Source organism: Oratosquilla oratoria, chromosome 26 (assembly GCF_046742065.1).
Source record: "Oratosquilla oratoria isolate Oo_2021 chromosome 26, ASM4674206v1, whole genome shotgun sequence".
Taxonomy (NCBI): domain Eukaryota; kingdom Metazoa; phylum Arthropoda; class Malacostraca; order Stomatopoda; family Squillidae; genus Oratosquilla; species Oratosquilla oratoria.
Genome location: NC_134802.1, coordinates 56,187,291 through 56,193,531, shown reverse-complemented (window position 1 = coordinate 56,193,531; position 6,241 = coordinate 56,187,291).

Here is a 6,241-nt window from a genome sequence, read left to right as displayed (position 1 = left end):
TAATGCATATCTGTAGTTTATTTTAATATAATTTATTTATTCTTACATAATTAATGCAGACCCGTAGTTTAATTTAATTTTTTTTTTTATCCCTATAATATAGAACGACTTTGCTTTTTATTCTCTTCCCTCCACATATATTTCTACTACAAAGTTATATAGAAACATAATGAAAGCTGTTATATTGCATAAAGTATGATCCTTATTCAAACATTTTGTCGCGTTTTAGTTTTACTTATTAATGTATTATGACCATTTTTGTTGGTTTTATGTTTCTTGCCACTGCTGCGGGTTTTACGAGTTTTCCATTGGGGACTATGGCCCTCTTCACACTAGCTGTTTCAACCGCGGCGGTTGAATTCCACTGTAAGTCAATGGGGGCGTTGACAGAACCACTCTTTTTTTTTTCTTGACTATGCGGTTTGACCGCGGTTCTCCTGCGGTTCAAACCGCTAGTGTGAACAGTACCTAAGCTCCCCATAGTCCCTCTGCAAACGTACAAATTCCAAAGATCGACGACAACAATTGTGTTATTCCTGTTCGCTAAGAGATGGCGCCTTACACGCTGCGCGTTTATGCGAGACTGTCATTGTTCTAGAATGTACAAAATTATAATAAAAAAAGGGTGAACTTTCAGATATCTCCTTATTTTCTCCATTCAGTAAGTAATCAAATAATTAAAAGACAAGAAATAAATTAAGAGATAGAAAGAGATAAGAGATAGATTGAGATAAAAGATACATAAACCTCAAGGCGAACCCGGTCTGGAAATAAAATCTATGTTCTTACCACTCCTCCACTTGTCATGTCACGATATAAATAAATAAATAGACAAATAAAAAACATGTAAATAAATAAACATTTAATGTTATGTCGATCATTTTAGTCTTACAAAACTGCTTTATTATCACTTGCTGCATTAGCATACAAATTGCGCTGATTATGTCTCTTCGTCTACATATCTGTGTCCTTTTGGGTTTTCCCTTTTCTGTTTCTCAATCTCATGACATAAATAAGACAATTATTGTTTTTATGACCACCTAGTTGTGATGTGTAGTTGGATTTGAGTATTTCATATTGGCTGACGCGATTTGATTTCAGTACAACATTACTTTACAATCAATGCAAGCCAATATGAATGCTAATGAAATATCAGCAACTGTAAAGTATATAGAGTAAGTCCTAGGTATTAATATATTATAATACATTATATATATATATATATATATATATTTATATATATATATATATATTATATTATATATTATATATATATATTATGATATACTAGGGATAAAAACAACAATAAGGGGACGGAAAAAAAACATGTTTCAATTGCTTTTTGTGTCATCCTTGCAATTTTATACATTGTATTATTATATTTGTATATCCGATTGCAAAAGAAAAACAAAAACCGAACTACATTAAGGGCCTTGTTTCCACTGACAGAGACTTATTCATCTAGAAATGACCTTCAACTATTGAAAATTTCTTTTGTTAGCCCGTTAAGAAATGTCATCACATTAAACAATCTTATTTTCAGCGACGTCAGCTGATTTTACTCTATTGAGAGAAACTTCAAATTTTCAAGAAAAACAAAAAAAAGTTTATCAACAAATATGCGCATGCGCCGAGTAACAAAGAAAACCTGAAGAAATTAATAAAATCACGGAGGGGTAACTATAAAACTTTATATAAAAAAGTTCCATTAAAAATAATCGTTAGCGCTGCTGGAGTGGCTACAGATCCCAACCATATATACGATTTCCTCCCCCAAGTAAAATTTCAGAATCACGCAAGCAAGGACATCTCACACGAAACCTACGATGTCTAATAGCTCCTATCCTAACCTATTTTTAAATATTCCATTAAAAAAACAAAACTTTCAATTGCAAAAAATAAAAAAGTGAAAAATAGGGTTGCGTGTTATTGGAAAAAAATTCCACTCCCACGCCTTTCCCCTACTAAGCACGGCAAAATAAACCTCAAACAATATTTTTTATGGATTCAAACTAATCTAAACTTTTTGTCAGAAAATAGATTGTTGACCATTTCCTTTCTATTGTTAAACACGGATGTGGGTGACGGAGCACACTGCATCGCGGGACGTGGTCGACGAAACCCCACGAGTGCTAAGTAGTATTCCCCTCAGGAAGTTTCCTGGCACCCCATCCGTGCTTGGTGATTATTTTGCTTCTCCTTAAGCTGCCGCCAGGGTGCTTGATGCGTTTCCATGGCTCGCTCTTGTTAGCAAAAAAGTTATGTAATGGTTGAAACACATATGTAATATCCACTACATCACTATGTCCCTTTGACCCATTCTAAACAAGGGATCTCAACCACCTGTGAGCTACGGGCCTTTAGTGGATACTTGATGCGTTTCCGTGGCGCTCTCGTTTCTTCAAAAGGTTTTATGTAATGGTCGAACCACATATGTAATATACACTACATCACTATGTCTCTTTGACCCCTTGAAAACAAGGAATACCAACCAACTGTGGGCTACGAGCCCTTAGTGGATACTTGATGCATCTCCATGACATCCACTTCTCTTCAAAAGTTTATGTAATGGTCGAACTGTATGCAATATCCACTAAATCACAATGTCCCTTTGACCCGTTCGAAACTAGTTGTTCTCAAGTTGTGATCTACGAGCCCCTGATAGGTCACAGACCGAGATCACATACCTTAAACTAGTAGTGGTTAGTGGATGTTTAGTGATTATACTTAACATTGAATTGGTTTCCTGGAGGTTAAGGAACAGCATCACATAAGCTATGGGTGTTACTTGAATCTGCGACACAAAGAATTTGCTTCACCATCACTACAGGATTCCGGGACCCTGTGAAGGTCTTTCAAAGAAGAACCACAGACCAATTACCCGATGTAAGTGATCAACGTCAGGCGATTTTCTTCAGCAGTGAAGACCTCTCCAAGATACAAGGTAACAGAATTACATAGGGTAAAGGACCTATGACCAAAACGGGCCAAATGATAGACAATATCTATGTACTTACGAGGAAGGATCGACCCAGACACGTTATGGTTGTTCATGGTATATAGTGTATCTTTAATCTTGACTAGATGGGAGCATTTCGAGCATTTATGGGTTCAGGTCGAATGCTCAAGAGTTCTGAAAGAGAAGGAAATAAAAAAAATATTGTCGTGTCACAATTTATTTACTCAGGTAATGTATATACAGCATATATACGAACTTCACCGACAAAATTTGGAAATACATATCCAATTCTATCGAAAAAGAAAGCCACCCTATTCCACAGTGAAATGCAAAAACATGTTCTGAAAACAATGCGGTAACCTAAATCGGCACACTTTGCAGATAACCGAACACCGCTGTTTTGTGGTTGGACCTATTTCGATGTTCCGGATCTTAGATGAATCATAAATGAAAGAACATGTAGACAAGGAGGGACGTTCGGTCGGTGTTCAGTTCGCTTCAAAGTGTACTGACTTGGGTTACCACAAGTTTCATATATATATATATATATATATATATATATATATATATATATATATATATATATATATATATATATATATATCCATTTTACAGGAGAATAAATATTACGAAGTGGAACTACAAGCAGTTGACCTGCCATCACTTAAGGGAAAAAGAGAAATGTAACTTGATAATAGTATTAAGATAAATAAAAAGGGATATAAAACTGGAAGAGATGATCTCTTGCTTTGGGACGAGAAAACGCCAAAGGTTCATGGGACAAAGTGAAAAAAAAAAATCCATTTTTGGAACAGTTTAGATTATAGCCTTAACTTAAAAATGTAACAGAATTCAAAAATAGGTATGAGAGCTAGATGAAGATGTATATGAATATAAACACAGACAGACATTCGGGACATTGTATTGACATACAGACAACTAAGTACAATATGTGTGTGTTTGTGTAATTCACCATGGTCTTGGACCACGTGTTGGACTCGTGATCGACGGCTATTTCCCTCTCGGAAGAGAGCTCTGAGATGATATATGACCGATCTATGGGTAATGCTGTGACCTTACGCACACACACACAAAACCAACTCCCCGCCCACGAGTTGGAGTAACGACTCGCAGCGCAGCGATACTGAAATTATTTCAGCTCTGGATGGGATTCGAACCCGGACCGCTGTAGTGGCGGCCGTGAACTCTACCAACTGCGCCATGGAGTATGTATGTGTGTGTGTGTGTATTCACCTCGGATCTGCTGCAGTCTCTGTCGAGACAGCCAGACACCACCCTACGGCAGTGAGCTCAGAGCTCCTTATTAGCCGATCTCTGGGTAGGTCTGTGTGTGTGTGTGTATCGTGTCCATCCTTGACTATGTGAGCACCTCCGTGTTGAATTATCGACAATTAAGTGGTCACCACTAGCCAAAGCGTATCTACGCTCCCCCCCCCACCCCCACCCTCACCCCGGGGGGCCATTCGGGGCCTCAAGATGGCGACGGGACCTCTCGCGTCAGCGTTTGCGCGGGAAAGTGAGTCCTCTATGGATCAATAAGGCAAATATTGTGCGAGCACTCGGTATGGTGTGGTCGGAAGAGGGCAAGAGGAGACTACGATCACCATAGTACGATAGGGTTACTCCGCCGTGTAGCCAGAAAGTCGACGATGTTCGTTATTTTCAACACTCTTTTGTTTCGTGTAACTTGTGTTGGTTAATTTTTTTCGACGACACAAAAATACAAAGTAACGCGTTTCGTATACAGATTATATTATTATTAAACACGTAATGCGTTTGATTCCTGGACACGTTTTGGAAGTTTGATGTAAGAAATAAAGTTTTGTGTCGTATATATCTTGACATACAAGTTTATGAAATGTAATTTCAATAAAAAAAAAACGTACAAATCGTGTCTGCATGAACTCAACATCCGAGAAGTGCTTCCAAAGCGCTTCCCTGCCTAAGTGGGTTTGAACATGTTTAAAGAATTCTGATCATGAAATTTAATAATGTATGTATTAAAGATGTGATGCCAGTTGTCCAACAGCCAACATACCCCTTTGTCTTGCAACCTTTGCATCGTCAGTGGATGCAACAGTATTGCACGTGACCACACAAGCGAGTTTGAAACACTAGAGGAATATATACTAGATGACGAGTTACCGGTCCTCTAGAAATAGTGTCTAAAATAGGGCGAGGCAAGAGTAATTAAACAAGTTTACTTTGCTCGGATATGCAATATTATATATATATATACATATATATATATATATATATATATATATATATATATATATATATATATATATATGCATACATATACCAAAGGCTTTTTTCCCCTTTACACGGGAGGTAGCCAAAAGAAAAAGGCATAGAAACTACTCCCACCCATTCCATCCCCTACATACTCCACTCCCCTCCACCCTCTTTGTCTAGAGATTGTGCAAATCTACCAAATAACTATATACATGTATGATCAACGGAGAATGACGTAAATGGGAGTAATAAACACACAAGTCTTAGTCCGAGTTTATTCCTGACTAGTTTCGCAGGTATGCTTAAAAAAAAAAGCATAGCTGCAAAACTAGTCAGGAATAAACTCGGACTAAGACTCCTGTGCTTCCTACTCCCACTTACGTCAATCCATCAGAATGTCTCAACAATGGAGGATATATAACACAACCCCACAAGCATAATTTCTTGTCTATTGAATCAATCAATCAAATCAGCCATCCTGAGTCCACTGCTGAACAAAAGCCTCCTTCGTAGCATTCCATGATTCACACGACCGCGCCATCCTCTGCCACGTCACTCCTGCAAACTTCTCTATCTCGTCTCTCCACCTTCTGTCTGGTCTCCCTCTTCCACGCTTTCTATCTCGCGGCGTCCACTCAGTAACACACTTGCTCCATCACTCATCAGTCGTTCGCAACTCGCCTGCCTAATTCCGTCTACTACCACGAAACAATTAGAATAATTATACTCTATTGCCCCGTAAGTAGGAGGCAATGCACGTGATAATCTCGTGATCGGCAGTAATTACTCTCCCGGATGAGACCTCGCACGTAAATTGCCCGATCTAAGGGTAATGCTGTGACCTCACACACACACACACACACACAAACTCCTTGCCCACCAGAGCCAGGGTACCAGCTTGTACCTTCGTGTTTTTTCCATCACTACGCCGGGACTCGAACTCAGACCGCTGAGTTAGCGGTCGAGTGCGGTACCACTACACCAGCAAGCCGATGATCAACCTGTGTCCTATTTCCTTCCCAA